This window comes from Zootoca vivipara, chromosome 1, assembly GCF_965207765.1.
Source record: "Zootoca vivipara chromosome 1, rZooViv2.hap1.1, whole genome shotgun sequence".
In the NCBI taxonomy this organism is placed as follows: domain Eukaryota; kingdom Metazoa; phylum Chordata; class Lepidosauria; order Squamata; family Lacertidae; genus Zootoca; species Zootoca vivipara.
This window is the reverse complement of record NC_142582.1, coordinates 16,693,934-16,712,194: the sequence shown is the minus strand read 5'-3', so window position 1 is coordinate 16,712,194 and position 18,261 is coordinate 16,693,934. Positions and strand designations below refer to the sequence as shown.

The 18,261-nt window shown below is 50.9% G+C and overlaps 1 protein-coding gene and 1 pseudogene across 6 annotated transcripts in view; one reads left to right on the top strand and one right to left on the bottom strand.

The window, feature by feature from the left end:
• The first annotated feature begins 265 nt into the window (after nucleotides 1–265).
• The window catches only part of GULP1 (GULP PTB domain containing engulfment adaptor 1), a 171,611-nt gene continuing 153,615 nt past the window's right edge, over nucleotides 266–18,261 (top strand). For 2 of the 5 annotated variants that reach the window (XM_035135805.3, XM_035135828.3), the window contains exon 1: nucleotides 285–647. The gene's annotated coding sequence lies outside the window, so the exon portion shown is untranslated. Of the gene's footprint in view, nucleotides 648–18,261 lie in introns of all 5 variants that reach the window. The other 3 variants (XM_035135787.3, XM_035135821.3, XM_035135813.3) reach the window with 3 other exon arrangements.
• LOC148687489 (small ribosomal subunit protein uS19 pseudogene) lies at nucleotides 9,564–12,308 on the bottom strand (annotated as a pseudogene). Its single transcript, XR_015951352.1, has 2 exons — nucleotides 12,077–12,308; nucleotides 9,564–10,009 (listed from the first exon to the last, which is right to left on the bottom strand). The product of XR_015951352.1 is annotated as a small ribosomal subunit protein uS19 pseudogene (transcript).

Here is an 18,261-nt window from a genome sequence, read left to right as displayed (position 1 = left end):
GAGTTTCCCGCCAAGATCTACGAAGAGGCGGCGGCGGGAGAAGGGAAGCGGGAGAAGAAGGCGGCGAGCGAGCCAAGCCCAGAGGCCGCCGGCGAGGCCGGCCGCTCCACTCCGCCGCCCTCCCGCCTCAGGCCGAGGGGAGCCCGGAGGCGAGCGTGCGCCACGACGGCCGGAGCGCTGCGGGGTGGGAGGGGGGCAGCGAGCGAGCGAGGCGGGGAAGCGCGCCGGCCCCCGGCCCGCGTGACGTCACGAAACTTTCCCCTCCGCCGCGGAGGCTCCGCGCTGAAGCCAAGGAGGTTGGCCGCCTGCCGCTGAGGCGCTTTCCCCTGCCGCGCCGCGCGTGCGCCTCCTCCACTTCGCCGGCTGCGCTCCCTTCTCTCGGTCTCCATCTCTCTCTCTCTCTTTCGGGCGAAGTTTCGTGGCGTCGAGCCTCCGCTGCGCTCCCTCCAGAGAGAGAAAGAGCGGGCAGCAGCGGCAGCCCCAGCGAGCGGGCGAGGGGGCGCGCCTCGGCTGCTGAGGGGAGAGGAGAACTCGCCGGAACTCTGCGGAGTTGTGTGGATGGAGAGCCGAACTTGAGAGGACTGGGATTCCTTTATTCGCCGGACGCGGCAGCAAGAGGAGGACGGCGACGAGGCGCTTCAGAGGGGGTCGGTTTTTCTTCGACTTTGCTTTTGCTTTGAGACGAGAGCTGCCCGACAGCAGCGGCTGGCTTCCCCTTCGCGGAGAGGGAAGCCTGTGGAACGCCGCCGCGCGGGGGCCTCTCGGAGATGCTGGCTGAGGAGAAGGCGCTAAGTTGGCGGGAAGACCAGGCGTCGGCGTCGGCGTCCCCCCCCCCTCACACCACCAGCCCCCTCCCCGTCTCCCCCGAAACTTTTGGGAAGGGCGAGTTGGCGGGAGCCGAGAGAAAGCGCCCCCTCCCTCGGCTCTCAGCGGAGTCCCGCTGGGCTGTGGAACTTCTGCAGCCGCTCCCGCGCCCCCCCACCCGGCTGGCTTTTGCAGCATTTTTTCTGTCGCGAGGGGAGGGGGCGGGGGCGGGCGGGTAGGTAGGGAAGCCGTCGCCTGCTTGGGCCGGCGGAAACCAAAAAGTTCCCGTTGCGCTTTGGCTCCGCTCTCCCAACTCCTAGGGTCTCGTCCCGTCCCCCATAGAAAATACTTGATCCCCATCCCCCCACCCCAAGTTGATGGGCATTGCCGTCGGAATCGTGTTCGGTGCACTGAGTCACGTGATCGGTTAGGCGGGGCGGGGCTTACCTGCCCCCCCCAATATTGTATTCGAGTTGCTCCCCGGTTCCTCCATCCCTGCCGCGGCTCTGCAACTGGTTTTTTGTTTTGCGAGCGAGCTGGCAGCGAGATCTTCTCCGCTCCTGTGTAAAGGTTGCAATCCTTGGCTTTGCTTCGAAGTGGGACTTCTGTGTGAACCGCCCCCCCCCCACCGCCGCCTTCGGGTGTAAACGGGGTGACCGTGTGCTTGGAGGCTGAGCTCGGTCCCGCCACCGACTTTTTGTACTCTGCTTAAGCGCTTTGTGGATCGCGCTTTGCTCGGGTGGAGCTGCGGCTCTGCCCGGCAGGTTGCGAAACGCGCGGCGGCTTTCCCTGCATATTTGTTTAGAAGAGAGGTCTGCGGGGTAGGTGGTAATTGTCTAAGGCTGCAGTTGTGGTTTTTTTTAAAGGAAAATACTTGTGCAGCAGGCTGCGATCCAGGGATAGATTGAGTGTCAGCAAGTGCCAATCAGGTGGATTCTCCCTCTCTCCCCACCCCCACCCGCTAGGGTGGGATCTGCTTAGGAACGAGGCTTTGGAGGGGTTAGAAAATGAAACTGGTGTTGCACGCGATGCTTATGGAAAGAGACCCGAAGACAGGAAAATGCTTCCAAGTACAGGAAGTATTCGCTCTTTTTGGTGCAAACTGTTTGCCTCACTCATGCTTCTTACGATCGAGGGTGATTTGATATGATTCAGGCTGCGGATCTGTAGCCACTTACCACTTTAAGTTCGGTAAAACTTCACATACAGGGTTGCAGTATTGACATGTGTAGCTTGCCGGTCCCTTTTTGATGGTATAATGGTGTGGGAAGATCTGAACTTATGCTCTGTTGACTAGAATGCATTTCTAAAATCCTTTATTATCTTACAGGGGAAGTGTGTCTGTGTGTGCGCGCACCTCCCAAATCTGCATTTTTTTTAAAGTAAGGCCATTATAAACAAGACACATTCAGAAGCAATCCTAGGCGAGCTTCCTGGTGAATAATAACAACCTCTAAATTCAGTGAATCTTTCTAGTAAGTGTGTTTATGATTGTAGCCTAAAGGCTACTGTCAGAAATAACAACAAATGAGCACATTTGAAAGCGAAATGTGAAGGAAAAAAGGTTTCTTGAATTCTGAAGATACGAAAGGGTATGATGAGTGGTTTGAGAATTAAAGAAAAAGATATTTGCTTTTTGTTGTCCCACAGTGACCATCTTCTGCTGGCTCAGCCAATGTGTTCAGTGTCTTGAGAACAAATCTGACACCACTGCTGGGACTAATGAACACAGGGATAGTTTTGCAAAGTCAACCTTCTGTGCATATACAGGCAAAAGCACCCCATGTGACTTAATTCCATAAGACACAGGACTTGGGGGATGGAGCATCAGCATTAGTTTCTTATTTGAGAAGTAACAAACCTAGGGCTGCCATATGTCCTGATTTTCCAGGGCATGTCCTGGAATTTGCCCCTAGGAATGGGGTCCTGGAAATCGGGCAAATGTCCTGGGAAACTGGCAACGGGGGTTAAATCATGCCAAAAATGCCCTTTTATAAAAGTTCCCAAACTCAATAATTCTTGTAGCTTTTACTAAAAAAGCAACAACTTTGGTCCGCCCCCCCCCAAAAAAACCCCACAACTCTGTCCTGATTTTCACTTATGAAGATATGGCAACCTTAAAGAAACATTGAGCTCTGGATTCCAGAGTTGTAGAAGAGGGGCAAAGTTAAAACATTGAAGAATTAAGCTTCTGTGACATTTCTTCAACTCAGTCAATAGCATATATTTCCTAATGTCACTCCACCTCGATCTAGTGATAAATGAACATACAAAAGTCAATGTCAAACTCATTTTCATGCAAGGGATGAAAGTCGGTCAGAACAAAGGAGGTTAATTGCAGTCTTAAAAGTTTTGACATTCATTAAGCTTTCCTCTGCCTAAATGTTAAAACTGGAGAAAGATGGGGAACCATCTATATTCATAACGATCTCTTTGTCTTTTACCATTTTTTCCCTTCTGTTGCTCTAATAGTAATTTGAAACTCTTGTCTCAATGCGATGCCCTTAAAGAGAGCAATATTGCCTTGCTGTCATGAAGAAATGGTCCCTGTAGCTCACCCCACTGTTCCCGACAAAGATACAGTAGCTCATTGCCTCTGAGAAGTTCACAAATGAGACAAGCAGCCACTGTTGCTTGTGCCACAAGCATCTCATAACTGGGGGAAACTTCCTTTGAGTACAGAGCTCCATTTCTACAGTCGTTCCAGTGAGTGTACTATACTGAAATTACTAAGAAGTTAGCAACTCAGAGGAGTAGCTGATGTGGCTTTAGTTTGCACTATGGAGAAAACTGGTATTTAACATACATATGTTTCAGCAGGCTTTTAATAATTAAAAGTGTTTTAACAATGATCAGTCTGATGCTTTTGCAACTTCTTTGTGAGTTAGCAACCTTTTTTTATAACACCGGTTTTATTTACATGTTTGCAAGCTGAACAGAGAGACAGTGGATGGGCATCCTGGTCTGCTGGGGCTTGGGGCCTGCAGCAAAAGTGGTAATAATTCCTGGGCCTCTTCCAGTACACATCAAAGCAGATCAGGACCTAGGTCAGCTCCCTGTGGACTCTGCTGGCCAGATAGGGAGAATGTATCAGCCAGGAACCAGAGTCATTGGAGACTTCAGCAGTAAGCCATCTTTAAAGGGCCTGCGGCATATTCTGCAGTTGCATGCTCATCTGTGGTGGTGGAGCAACAAATGCCTTAGGAGGCTCATCCTCAGACTGAAGACAATAGGATTACCACATCCTCAAGCCAAGGCAGTATGGAAGGAGCTGCTGAGAGCTCTCCCTTGAGTGTGTGGGGGGGTGCCTGTTGCATTGTTTGAATCACAGTCTTCCACAGGCTGAAACTGGGGCCCTGAGATGGTAGACAGGCACCCAGATAGTACCAGGTATTAAAGAAGCAGTCAGTAGATTTTTTGTTTAAGATATATTTCTTTTGTTGGTGACATTCCACCTACCTAATCTATTTGTAGCCCTCATCCAAGCAGGTGTGTGTGTGTGGGGGGGGTATGCTCAAGCTAGCAGCACCCGGCCACCGAGGCCATTGAAGAAAAACCTTCCATTATCAGCCAGACAAGAGATTTGGGGGGATAGGGTTATTCCCTGTCTTGAGGGCTGTGACATAATGCTCTATTTTAAAGAAGAAAGTAGGGGTGGTAGGTGGTTCTGCACGAATATAGTCCTGCACATCATTTTGCCATTGGCAAGCAGCACACCCCAATCGTTTCATTGGACTCTGGCTATCAGGGTTTATTTTTAGTCCACTGTGGGCTGACTTTTTCTCTGTCACCCCTGCATTTTCCAGAGTGACCAGGATCTCTCTGTCTTCATTGACTGGTCACAGGTACACAATTTGTACCCTTCATAGCTGGAGGGTTGACTGGTGGTCCTGGCTAATTGCTGTCTTCTAAAGTATGCACATTGGTTATAACTCAGTTCTATTCTATTTTGTTTGAACATTGTGTTTGCAATTACTGTCTGATACAATTTGATACAATCAAATTGATACATTTTGATACAATCAAATTGATACATTTTGATACAATCAAATTGACACATTTTGATACAATCAAATTGATACATTTTGCTACAATCAAATTGATACATTTTGCTACAATCAAATTGATACATTTAGATACAATCAAATTGATACATTTTGCTACAATCAAATCGATACATTTAGATACAATCAAATCGATACATTTAGATACAACAGATGCTACACGATTGAATGTTTTCTTGTTATTTGTCAAAGTACCTCAATTCTGGTAGGGATGTTACATTTTGATCAGGCATAACCCCTTTAAAGTTCATTTGTAATGAGCAAATAAAGCATTTGTTTTACACTTAATAGTTATTAAGATACATTTACCTTGTTATACTTCAGGATTAGCAGTTCCTTGTATGTATTTAGCCCCAACAAACTAGTGCATCAAGGTAGGGAATAATGAAAAGTGTGTGTTGCTTATATATGCATTTGTTAATCAATGGGATACATAGGATTTAGTAGCTCTCAGGTTTCCTTAAAGAAATTTGCCTTAACAACAGAAACATTTGTAGGATTTTGTAGGTTGTGCTGAAGGTGCATTAAGAGTGATTACTTCTCATGGTCATCTTTATAGGTCTTGTGAATTGCATGGAGCACAGACCCCTTTCTCCATTTCATAGCTACCTGTTAGTTGTTTACTACTAAAGCTAAATGTATAAATATAATCCCAGCCACTCCAGTCTTATGCACTCTTACCTATTTGAGGCTACTACTGATGTGACTGCCATCATTTCTCCAACTGTCTCGCCAAAGGGGAACTAGAGTGGATTTTAGATAACTATTCCCCACCCCCAGCAATATATTTATGACTTTCAGTTATCAGTGGGACTAGACTGTTTTGTAACTTCATATAAATGCTGATGGAGTTGAAAGTGGCTGCAACAATACATGGAAGAAATCTAGGAATTGTACAATGAGATCAAACATACCATCGGAAGTTGACTTTATGCAAGTACAGTGGTACCTCTGTTTACGAACTTAATCCGTTCCAGAAGTCTATTCTTAAACAGAAACTGTTCTTAAACCAACTCACGCTTTCCCTAATGAGGTGTCCCTCCGCCGGTGCCCTTCCACCTTTCAGATTCTGTTCTTAGACCGAGGTAAAGTTCGCAAACCGGGACACTACTTCCGGTTTTGCAGAGTTCTTAAAGCGAATAGTTCATAAACAGGGCTGTTCTTAAACCGAGGTACCACTGTAGTAACACACGTGACAAACAAACACCTAGTATAATAATAATTATAGGAGCAGTTGTGCTAGGGCAGAGGTAGTCAACATGGTACCCTTCATGTCTGGAGTACAACTCTGGCCATCCCAGACAACATGGTCAATGGTTACAGATGATGGTAGTTGAAGCCTGCATAATCCGCATTCGCTATTCCTGATCAAGAAGTTGCACAGTATATATTTCAGGTACAAGACACCCATTAGATGTGGGCGTTGTGCCACACTAAGAACAAGAGTGTCTGCTAGCAGAGTGGCTATTGTTCAAGTGGGCTGTCACAGCTGGATATCGCCCATTATCTAAAATTCACTGAGAAACACAGCTGCAGTCTAGGGAAAGAAAATGCAGATTCTTAGAAAATGGATTGCAAATCAAACAGCAAACATTACATTGCCATATACGATGTGCTTGCATTAGAACAATGTTCTTCTCATTTGAAAGGATATTTTGAAGTTAGATAAAGAACAGAAGAGAGGACCTACAATAGCTAAGGTATCAGTGGCATAAGGTATTTCTGGACTTTACCTTAGCTGGAATATATTGCAACCGTAACATGCCAGGAATAAAATTCACCTATGAGGCACTGCAGAAGATAGTAGGAGCTCAAGAAATCCCAAAGCACCAATAATGAACCATAGGATGCCCTAGCATACATGAAATGTTTATGTCCCTTCTGCTTGATGAATCTGAGTTTTGTTATTTTTGTGCCTATTTTTGTGGTTTTTTCACACATCTTGGCCTCTCTGGCACACCCAACCTGGTAAAAAACACTATAGAAACGAATAAGCATTTTTGTGACTGGGAAGGATAGCTTGTTCTGAATATAAAATACTAATTTTCAAATTAAAAACAACCCTTGATGGTTGTTTGGGGGCAGGTTTGGTAGAAAGTATATTTTCTGTAACATCCAAGCAACAACAGCTTGTTGTTGTTGTTGTTTAAAAAAAATCTACCAAAGTCTTAGATGATTTAAATGAACTGTCCATAAAGTTAATGGAAAAAGACTCGTAGTGTCTATATAATAGTTAATGGAGCAGTGAAGGAGGTCAAGCCAACAGCAGTGCTTCATGGATCGCTCAGTAGGTTGCGCATCAAGCCCTGAAAACCACCCCATGGAAATAAGACACAGTGGAGACAGAATTTTAGTTTAAAGGTTAATGGGCAAATTTAGGCCACAACTTTATTGAATACACAAGTGTGACTGGTATTGGCTTAGGCATTGGTAGCTAATGACTATACAGTACTGGCTCCTGCCCACCCAGCAGGGACCCTGCAAGGGTAAACTACCAGCAGAGGGAGCTCCATCAATACATATTGACTGGAGCTCACCCCTGAGGTTCCCGGGGTCCTGGCATGGCCCTAGCCCCTCCCCGTGCTTCAGACGAGATCCAGACCCCGGATTCCTTTAATGGAATACCTATCAAATGGAGGGGCAGGTGATGGCTGCACCTCCCCTCCCCGCATCCCCCTAAAACCAATGCCTACCACCAAACCTTACAAAGTTGTGATGATTACTAAGGCAAAAACCAAGTGGCCACCACCAATATGCCACATTGGGAAAAATCCCTACCTGGCCCCCATTCCAAAACAGGCGACCAACCGAAGTCCAAAGCAAGGCCAGACACGACCTAACTAATGGGTGGGCGAGCGGGTGCTCGGCAGCATGAAGCAAGAGGAGGTCCCCACGTCGCTCTGGCAATTAAGTACCCCCCCAACCCCCAGCCCCTGCCAAGTCGCCGATTGGCTAAAGGCCAGTGGCATGATCATGGCACCACCTGCCTCCAGTCCAGTTGGGCGGAATCCCAGGGCTGCGCACAACATTAGCGTGTGGTGCTGATAACACCAAGGCTGCAGGTTTAATTCCTATTTGGGACAACTGCATATTCCTGCCTTGTAGGGGGTTGGATTGGACCATGCTAAGGGTCCCTTGCAACTCTACAGTTCTATGATTCAATGATCTGATTGACACCTGCATGGTTTGGGAGATGGTGCCCACTGTTGTCTTCTTCTGCTTATAACTTTAAGCACAAGGAAGCTCATGAAGAAAAAAGTTACAAACTTCAGCCTTAATATTTCAATTCTGCAATGCATCCAGTGGTACCTGTTGTACAAATAGTAGACGAAGCACTTCTTGAAAGCTCATTTTGATACTAATACTCTTATCTCTCTGTGCCATACAGTAAGGTAAAGGTAAAGGGACCCCTGACCATTAGGTCCAGTCGTGACCGACTCTGGGGTTGCGCGCTCATCTCGCATTATTGGCCGAGGGAGCCGGCGTATAGCTTCCAGGTCATGTGGCCAGCATGACAAAGCCGCTTCTGGCAAACCAGAGCAGCAGACGGAAACGCCGTTTACCTTCCCGCTGGAGCGGTCCCTATTTATCTACTTGCATTTTGACGTGCTTTCGAACTGCTAGGTTGGCAGGACCTGGGACCGAGCAACGGGAGCTCACCCCGTCACAGGGATTCGAACCGCCGACCTTCTGATCAGCAAGCCCTAGGCTCAGTGGTTTAACCACAGCGCCACCTGGGTCCCACGTGCCATACAGTAATTGTAGTTAATTGGCAGCACTAGCTGCTTCTGCTGTATGGTTGCGGTGTGTGATTGCAATGCGCCAGCCCCGGTAATAAATCACAATATTACTGTGCATGATGTGAAGGTTCAGAGGGATACAGCTTTGTTTTTTTATCTGTCATCCATCCTAGAAGCACCTTTTATGTGTATTTCCAGATCAGGTGTTCCTCAATTCATTTCAGATCGACTGTTGTTAGTTTACTTATTCAACTTCTACTGGCTTCAGACAATGCACTTTGCAATGATACCCTGCTGTGCAAATATCAGGAGGTCCCTAGAATTCTAAAAAGGTTGGTTTAAAAACAGCAGGTTTGGAATTTGTTTTAATTTACCTTTGACTTTCAAAATGGTTTTTTTTCACATAGTCAGACTTTCCCCAGCAAAATGAAGTCAGAGAATACACCTGAAAAACAACACAAATCTAGAAACTGAATAGAAGGAGCAACTACCAGACTTATTGCGCCTCCGACATAGTGTGAGGTGGTGGGAGGGCATCATTGTGATGTGAGAACCAAAACTACACGTACTGAGCCGTGGGTTAAAATAGGTGCACAACTTTTAATTGCTTGCAACAGGCAGAGATTTTAGCATGACAAAGTATCTAAACAGCAGACAGCCCAGGTTTCCATGACCTTCAGTCCCAATGTCAAAAATCATCTTGATTCTGAATCTATGGAGTGGACAGCACTGTGTTCTCAGGATGTGAGTGGTTTGGGTGGCATGTTTGCCCCATTGTGGGTGGTGGGCAGGTCCCACGGGACAAGGAAGGACAGATATTACCCAGCTGCTCATTTGCTCTTTTTGCATGGTCTCTGGCACATTGGCATTGTATTTTTGAAGATATTGTTCTGCTGGGTTAATTATTTAATTTGTTTTCAATTGATGATTTGCTCCTTCAAAATGGCACCTATTCTTTTTGTTTTGTTTTGTTGGGAAACCCTTTTATTTACACGATAGACACAACTCTTCCCAAATTCCCTTACTTCAGAGGAATGAACCGAGAGGAGTGGGTGGCCCTGATTCCAGGTCGGCCGTGCTTAACGGGCTTGTAAGTGATGGAGAATTCTCCCAAATAGTGGCCAATCATTTCAGGCTTGATTTCCACCTGGTTGAAGGTCTTCCCATTGTACACGCCAACCATGCTGCCCACCATTTCCGGGAGGATAATCATGTCTCGCAGGTGGGTCTTGACCACCTCTGGTTTCTCCATGGGCAGGGCCTCTTTCTTGGCCTTGCGAAGCCACTTGAGGAGGGAGTGCTGCTTGCGGCGCAGGCCGCGGTTGAGCCGCCGGCGCTGGCGGGCGCTGTACAGCTGCATCAGCTGCTCGTAGGACATGTCGAGGAGCTCATAGTTAATTCCTGTTAATTATGTGACAATGAGCGGAATGTTTTGTGTAGCAATGTCCCTCCCTCCCCAGGAAGTAAAACACAGTAGAAATAAAACACAGGACACAGTGAATTAAATTTAAGTGGGCGAAAGGGCCACAACTTTATTGGTTTCGGATGTTGAGCGGTATTGGCTTAGGCATTGGAACCTAACCGACTATATCCGACTGTAACCCGTGTGTTACAGTCTGGGAGAAATTAACCACCAGAAAGGAGCCCCAATGATGTAGATCCACTGAGACACCTCCTGTGGCCACCGTTGGGGGGTGCCATCAGGCCCTGACCTCCGTAGGCCCAGGACAAAGCAACCGCCCCTGGAACCCCTTTAACGAGGTTAAATCTCCAAATTGCGGGCAGAGGATGACGCAATCTGCCCCCCCCCCAATTCTCTTATGCCAATTTCCAATGCCTAACCGCAAAACCAAGTTGTGACGAATTGCCATGAGGTAGGCGAAAAAACCAGTTTGGCTAGCCCAAGTGGAAAAAGTCCTACCCGGCCCCCCGGCCAACCGAGGCGACCGACCGAAATCCACAGCAGCGTCGGCCTAGCCTGCCTGACCTGCCTAGCCTAAAGGGCGGGAGGGTGGGTGAACTTCACGCTCTGGGGTCCGGGGGGAAAGAGGATGCGTTCCCGCCCGGACCCGGTTTAAATGGCTGGAAGCCCCGCCCCGGCTGACCCGATTGGCCAGCCTGCTCATGACGTGGCGGGGCTTCCCCCCCTCGCGAGAGGGCTGAATCTCAGCCCTCATCGCGAGAGTTCAGTCGGGCCAAGCCCACAACCCCACCTCCGTGTCAGCGGAAGTGGTTTTGTGTAGCAATGTCCCTCCCTCCCCAGGAAGTAAAACACAGTAGAAATAAAACACAGGACACAGTGAATTAAATTTAAGTGGGCGAAAGGGCCACAACTTTATTGGTTTCGGATGTTGAGCGGTATTGGCTTAGGCATTGGAACCTAACCGACTATATCCGACTGTAACCCGTGTGTTACAGTCTGGGAGAAATTAACCACCAGAAAGGAGCCCCAATGATGTAGATCCACTGAGACACCTCCTGTGGCCACCGTTGGGGGGTGCCATCAGGCCCTGACCTCCGTAGGCCCAGGACAAAGCAACCGCCCCTGGAACCCCTTTAACGAGGTTAAATCTCCAAATTGCGGGCAGAGGATGACGCAATCTGCCCCCCCCAATTCTCTTATGCCAATTTCCAATGCCTAACCGCCAATCGAGCCCCAAAGGCTCGCCGCCAATACCCTCACACCCGCAACCAACGTTCTAACCCCCTGACTAGGTCCCCCAACCAAATATCGTTTCCCAGTGGTGATAAATGTACCCCATCTTCTCGATAAAGGGCTGCTTCAGTGCGTATCAATTCTGGGTGATCAATTATCTGACCGTTAAGGTCCAGCACCCTGCGCATCACAAACGAATTCAGAAGCCTCCTGGATTTGTTCAAAGCTTTAGGGCAGTGCCCGTCACGCCAAACACGCCTCTGCAACAGGCAGGACCACAACAGCGTCATCCCAGGGAAGAAAGCCAGCAACTTATCAAAGTCCTCAAAAATGCTCAATTTCAAGTCCACGGCGTTCCTGTACGCCAAATCATTCTCCCCCAGCTGTATGACCAGCGCGTGGGGGGGCCCAACTGAAGCAGCCCTGGCCTGGATTGCTGGTAAGAGTTCACTCCATCGCATCCCCCTCCGGGAAATCCACGAAACCTTCACATTTCCTGGGAGGCCAAGACCGTTCCCCAGACCCGTTTCAACCGCCCTTTTCCGGGCCCAATGGATGATGCTGTGACCCGCTATCCACACTGAGATGTGGTGCCCACCTGAAAGAGGAAAATGACAGGCGGGAATCAGTTTGAGGAGAAGGCTAAGGGGTGGGGCGCAGGTAGCCCTTGTAAGCATTCGATTTCCACCTCCCCAGCTCCTGAATCCTTTCAGACGACAACCCCATGTGCATAGCGGAGGTGGCTGCCCCGATACGAAAGGAATGGGCAGAGAATTGGCTGGGTTCCAGGCCACAAGCTGCTATGGCCTTACGTAGAACCCGAGTGAACTGGGCACGCGTGAGTTTGGACTTGTCTTCGTGAACCAACAGAGGGTCAGCGCCAGCCGGCCTCAGGGAAAGGAAACGCCTTAGATCTAACACCGGACAAGGGCCGTGACTGCCAGTTGCTGGTAGGCGAATGGTGGCACCCATTCCCCGCTGGTCAGTCTTTGATTGTCGAATGTGCACGACCGCTAAGGAATTTGACAGGGACACATCCTGCATCCTGATCCCCCGGGAGAGACCATTGGGGTGGTCTTCACACACTACTTCTCCAACCCTTAGGGCTCCAAAAAATGCTAAGGAAAAGGCCGCTGCAAAGAGACTAGATTCATAGTCGGACCAGCAAAGGGTGTGCAGGTGGGTTTGAATTTGACACAGCAGATCAAACGTGATGGGCCTTCTTGAGTCGCGAGCCGGCGGTTGCAACCTGCGCCATCCTTCCATGGCCCTGCGAAGATGGAAATTATCGCAAGGGTCCTTGGAGTATAGTGATTTGCAAAAGAATGATATGGCTGCTGTGTGCAAATTAAGTGTTTTCGCTGCGCGACCCAGATCCCTGAGATGAACCACATATTGCATGACCTCCCTTTCTGAAGGGGGGTCAAGCGGTGCGGAAACGGGACCTTTACGTCTGAAACTTAAAAATTCGTTCCACGCGCGCCTATATGAGCTCAACGTGGAGGGGGCAACAGACGCAAATACTCCCTTCAAGATTTCTCGCTCCCAAGGCTCCATAGGGACTCCGGGAATGGCTCTGGCCACTGCTGTGCCTCTGGTGCCAATGATCGGAAGCGGTCCATCTGGAAACGAGACAATGCATCCGCAATATCGTTATTTACCCCTGGGACGAACTTTGCCGTGAATTGCATGTTCAATTCTAAGCTGCGCAGCACAAAAGCCCGAAGAAGGGCAGAGACCCTGTTGGAACGGGATGATTGCCGTGAGAGGACACTAACCACCGCCTGGTTGTCGGTCCTAAAGCAGACCCGGTGGTTTCTAAATTCCTCAGCCCACAAGTGCACCGCGGCGACTATAGGAAAGAATTCTAAGAAGGTTAGATCACGTGTGATGTCTGAGTCATGCCAACTCGCTGGCCAAGGCTGGGCGCACCATCTGCCCTTAAAGTAAACACCAAAACCCAGGGAGCCTGCTGCGTCCGACTGCACCTGGAAATCGGAACTCAAGGTCAGATTGTCCTGCCAAAGTGACACCCCGTTGAAATGGTCCAGAAAGGTGAGCCAGGCCTCAAGGTCGGCTCTTACCCCCTTGGGCAAGCGGACTCTATGGTATGGCCGCTTGAGACCCACAGTCAGCCTGGCTAGACGACGACAGAAAGGGCGTCCCGGCGAAATGACCCTGCATGCGAAGTTAAGATGGCCAAGAAGGGATTGAATTTGTTTGAGGGTAACCTTTTTGAGGAGGATGAGCTGCGAAATTAGTTCCTTAAGGGCAGTGAGCTTATCCATGGGTAAGCGCGATGTTTGCGCCACGGTGTCCAACTCTATCCCCAAATAAGTTAATCTAACCACGGGCCCTTCGGTTTTATCGGCCGCCAGGGGCACTCCAAGCTCCTGAGTAAGGGCGGCGAAGGCCTGCATAAGGCCTGCGCAGTCCGCATTATTTCCCTTACCCACGAAGAGGAAGTCATCCAGGTAATGTGTGACGCCCGCTAGTCCTGTTCGAAAGCGGAGGGCCCAGTCCAGAAACGTGCTGAAAGCCTCAAATGCTGCGCACGCAACCGAACAGCCCATGGGCATGGCTTTGTCTATGAAGTACGCCCCCTCAAACCTGAAGCCCAACCATTTGAAGTCCTGAGGGTGCACTGGCAGAAGGCGAAAGGCCGACTCTATATCGCATTTGGCCATCAAGGCCCCTTTTCCAAATTGTCTTACCAACTTAACGGCTTGGTCAAAGGAAGCGTACTTCACGGTACAAAGCTCCTGCGGGATTCCATCGTTTACCGATTTACCAATAGGGAAAGAGAGGTTGTGAATGAGTCTGAATTCACCCGGTGTCTTTTTTGGGACGATACCTAGGGGGGAAATGTGGAGTCCGGGGATGGGTGGTGCTTCAAAGGGGCCCGCCACCCGACCAGCAGCTATTTCCTTATTGATTTTCTTGATCGCTATGTCTGGCCTCTCCCGCAGAGACTTTTGGTTGGGCGGGTCGCCCGACAAAGGCGGGGAAAGCACCGGGATTCTGAAGCCTTGAGAGAAACCGTCCCAGATGTAGGTGGACACACTGATGTTGGGGTAGAGGTCTAGGAGTGAACGCAGGGGGGAAAGCTTTATGGGGGAGCATGCTATCGTTAGCGATGTGTTAATATCTATTTTGGCCAGGGGCTGATCCTTGCCCACTTCCTTGAGGGTTTCTGGAACCTTGGTTGGAGCCCCCGCCTCTTCCCCCCCGAAAGGGCTGCCTCCCCTTGAAGCAAGATACCCCAGGGTGCTGTCCGAGACACTTGTCGCACTCATGCGCGTACTTACAATTGGGCCTCTGACAGAGGCCCCTGTTAAATTCCCAGCAGACCCTACGACGGGGGTCCTTCCTGGGTTCCAACCTGAGAGACTTTTGTGGCTCCGCCTGCTTCTTATCGACATAGGGGACCACGTGGTTGCTCCAGAAATGCTGATTCCTCTGGTCCCAGCGAGTCTTTGCGTTTTGAGAGGCGTTTCTACGAAAATCTTCATCATAGTTTAGTGCCGCCGCCTCCCCAGCCATTGAATAGGCCAACCTGACATCCGCTATGTAAGCCATCAAATGCATGGCCCTCTTGGGATACGCTGCCGAAATCACAGCCACCCAAATATGTATGCCCTCGTGCCAGTTGTCAAAAGTACGCTCTGCGCGCGGGGTTCTAAACTTGCGCCTGCCAAACTGCTTCCTCTTCTCCCCTTTCCCTAACATGTGCGACAGGGGCAGGAGAGTGAAGACATCTATAAAGTCCCCGTTCAGTATCTTTTCCCGCTTACGGTTTGAAAGGTGGGACCCCAGCACTATGTCAGTGTCCGCACAGGTGGAGACTTTCACTTCGGGAACCACAGCACCGCCCCGACACTCTAGCGTACCATTAAAGGACTTCCGATGGGAGCTAGCCCTCCTCCTATGCACCCAGGCCGGGAGGCCCATCTGGTCCTCAGCCACCCCCCAATAATCCTCCATAGGGATGTCCGCGTCCGAGTCGGAAGACGTACCTGATTCATCATCGGAGTCATCCTTCCTGCTGCGCTTCCGCTTGTCGGTCTTCTTCTTCGCCTTCCCACCTTGTTGTACTTCTTCGGTGACTGAGGCCACACTGGCAGGCCCAGGCCCCGTGCCGATGGCCTCTGGTGCCGGGCTCAATCCTGCAGCTGGCTGAAGCGGTCCAGGGCACGACTGCGCCTGCACCGCCTGAGACCTGAGGAGATCTGAAACAGACTGAGCAGACAGGAGGGGGGACGGTGGGGCACGACCCGCGTCCTGAGAGGAGTCACGTGGACCTTGGTGGGTTATCTGAACGCCTGCTTGCGCCGCCTGTGCCGTGTTGGCGACCTGCTGAGAGTTATGGATGAAGGAAGGCGATGAACCCTGCGAGACACCACTAACCTGTTGAGAAGGCTGCCCTAAGGCCTGGACCTGATGCGGGTTAGCCATAAAGGAGGCTCCACTAGCCTGTTGTGAAGGCTGCGCTGTAGCCTGGACCTGATGAGGGTTAGGCATGAAGGAGGCAGCTGCAGCCTGGACCTGATGAGGGTTAGGCATGCAGGAGGCAGATGCGCCCCCTCGTGCTTCTGCGTCCTGCCGCTGACTAGGGAACAACAATGCGGCGGATGCGCCAAGAGCATCCCCATTGCTGGCCTGAGAACTGAGAAGGGAGAAATTGTTCGCGAAAGACGACGATGTGCCCGGGCGGGCACCATCGTCCCGTTGGGTGCTGGTAAGCAAGGGGCCAGGAGCTCCCCCACTGCTGGTCTGTGAACTAAGAAGGGAGAAACTAGAGGAGGAAGATGCCTGACTATTTTCCGGGGGAGTCTCGAGGACACAGGCCTGGGAACTGGCAACACTATTTTGTGACACCCGGGTCGCAGAGGCGAGAGAGACACACAGTGGGGCCAAAGTGCTACACAGAGGACCCAGCTGATTACAGATATTCTGCAAATTAGAAGCCACCTGGGCCAGGGCGTCAGGGTTGAAAGCTGGGACAGGGCCTACAGCTGCGTTGCCAGTATTGGCTGGAGGGGCTGCACCCTTAGATTTGTTACGCAGGCTGCGACCAGCCATGTTCCTGCAGGCTATCAAGGGAATCAAGCTAAGCCGCGGTGTATAACCCCGAAAGCAATAGACTTTAGAAGTAAACTAAGCTAAGACAAAGGATCAAAGAGAAGACAAAGAATACGCCGCAGGGTAATAGCAAATAAAGACGTACACACCAAGCAGCGCTCACAAATTAACCCCGAATTGGAAAATGCAGGTAAATATAACTATGCCAATTTTCTGTATTATCACTGTAATATAGGGTAATATACCCGTGTAAGAATATACAGCAGGGTAAGGCCCCCAAAGACGCAACGACCCCTAAACTCGATGAGGAATGCTAGGATAATTAGCAAGGCCGAATACCACAAGGCTAGCAAACTAAGAAAGGAATGCACAAACCCAAAATATTTACAGGACCAGTCCAGCACTTACAATAAGTAAAAGGAATACTATTGCGGGTTATTTGCGGAATCAAAACGGCAGGCCAAAATACCCTAGGATCCCAAATGGGTAAAGTGCGGTTGAAGTAACCGGCCCCTACCAAGATCCACTAATAAACCTTAGCAATCAACAGTATGGAAAAAACTATGTGGTAAGGCCAGGCAAAGATGTGCTGCCGCGGGGGGGGGGAGCGGGCAAGGACACCTAAAATGGCTGTCACACTCAGGCACGTGGGCCCTTTTAAAATGGCCGCCGCGGCCGGGAAATGAAACTGAAGCACGTGGACCCGTTCAAGATGGCCGTCCGGGAGGGGCACGTGGCCACACTCCCAATGGCGACCGGGAGGCTAAACAAGGCTAAAATCGGGGGGGGGGACCTAGAGCCAGGAGAGACCAGGCTGAGAAGAGCCCCGGGGGATCGCTAACCCAGCGACGTACACGTACTCACTGCGACCACCAAACACGAGGACACAAGGAAGCAGCAGCGACCCAAAAGCGGCCAGGCGGAGTTCAAACAGCTGTGTGGCGGTGTGGCGCGATCCGCTGTACAGCGGCGTAATAGGCTGAGCGCGCGCTTGAAGCTCCCGGAGGCCGATCGCTAGCAAGGCAGGAAGAAGCCGCCGCAACCTGGAAGCGGCCGCCACGCAGGGAGCGCTCTTGAATGCGCTGCGGAAAGGACCGGCGAGGCTTCCAATGGGCAAGGGGGGGCTCCGGCGAAGGGGGCCACAGGAATCCTCGGAGGCACTTCGCAGCAATGCGGTGGAGCACGATCAGCTGTGAGGCGGTAGGAGCGCGATCAGCTGTGAGGCGGTAGGCCCGGAGGAGGAAGGCAAATCAGGCGCCAGGGAGGGTGCCGCAAAGGTCGCGGTGCCCGGGAGGAGCGCGGTGCTCGGGAGGAGCGGTGGCGGGAGGAACGCGGTAGCCGGAACCTGGGGCGCTAGCCCGCGCCTTGCTAGAGGCAGCCGCGGAGGGAGGTCAGCTGCGGAGGGAGGTCCGATCCCTGCTAGAGACAGCCGCGGAGCACGGAGGCTGTAGAAGCGCGGCTTCTGGGGAGGCGCGGTCCGCCCGCCAAGCGATCCACAGGGGCTCGGGCCGACCTCCGACGCTGTGCCCGCACTCGGTTCCGAAGCCTGTAAAAACAAAGCAGAATTAGGAACAAAGAAAGGGATGAAGCTAAAAGAGAACGGCGAGAACACGGTCCAGCGACGAGAACTTCACGCTCTGGGGTCCGGGGGGAAAGAGGATGCGTTCCCGCCCGGACCCGGTTTAAATGGCTGGAAGCCCCGCCCCGGCTGACCCGATTGGCCAGCCTGCTCATGACGTGGCGGGGCTTCCCCCCCTCGCGAGAGGGCTGAATCTCAGCCCTCATCGCGAGAGTTCAGTCGGGCCAAGCCCACAACCCCACCTCCGTGTCAGCGGAAGTGGTTTTCCACGAAAGCTGAAGTGTGTGGTAATGTCAAGGATAATCACCTAACACTTTAAGATTCTGAAGCAGTGCT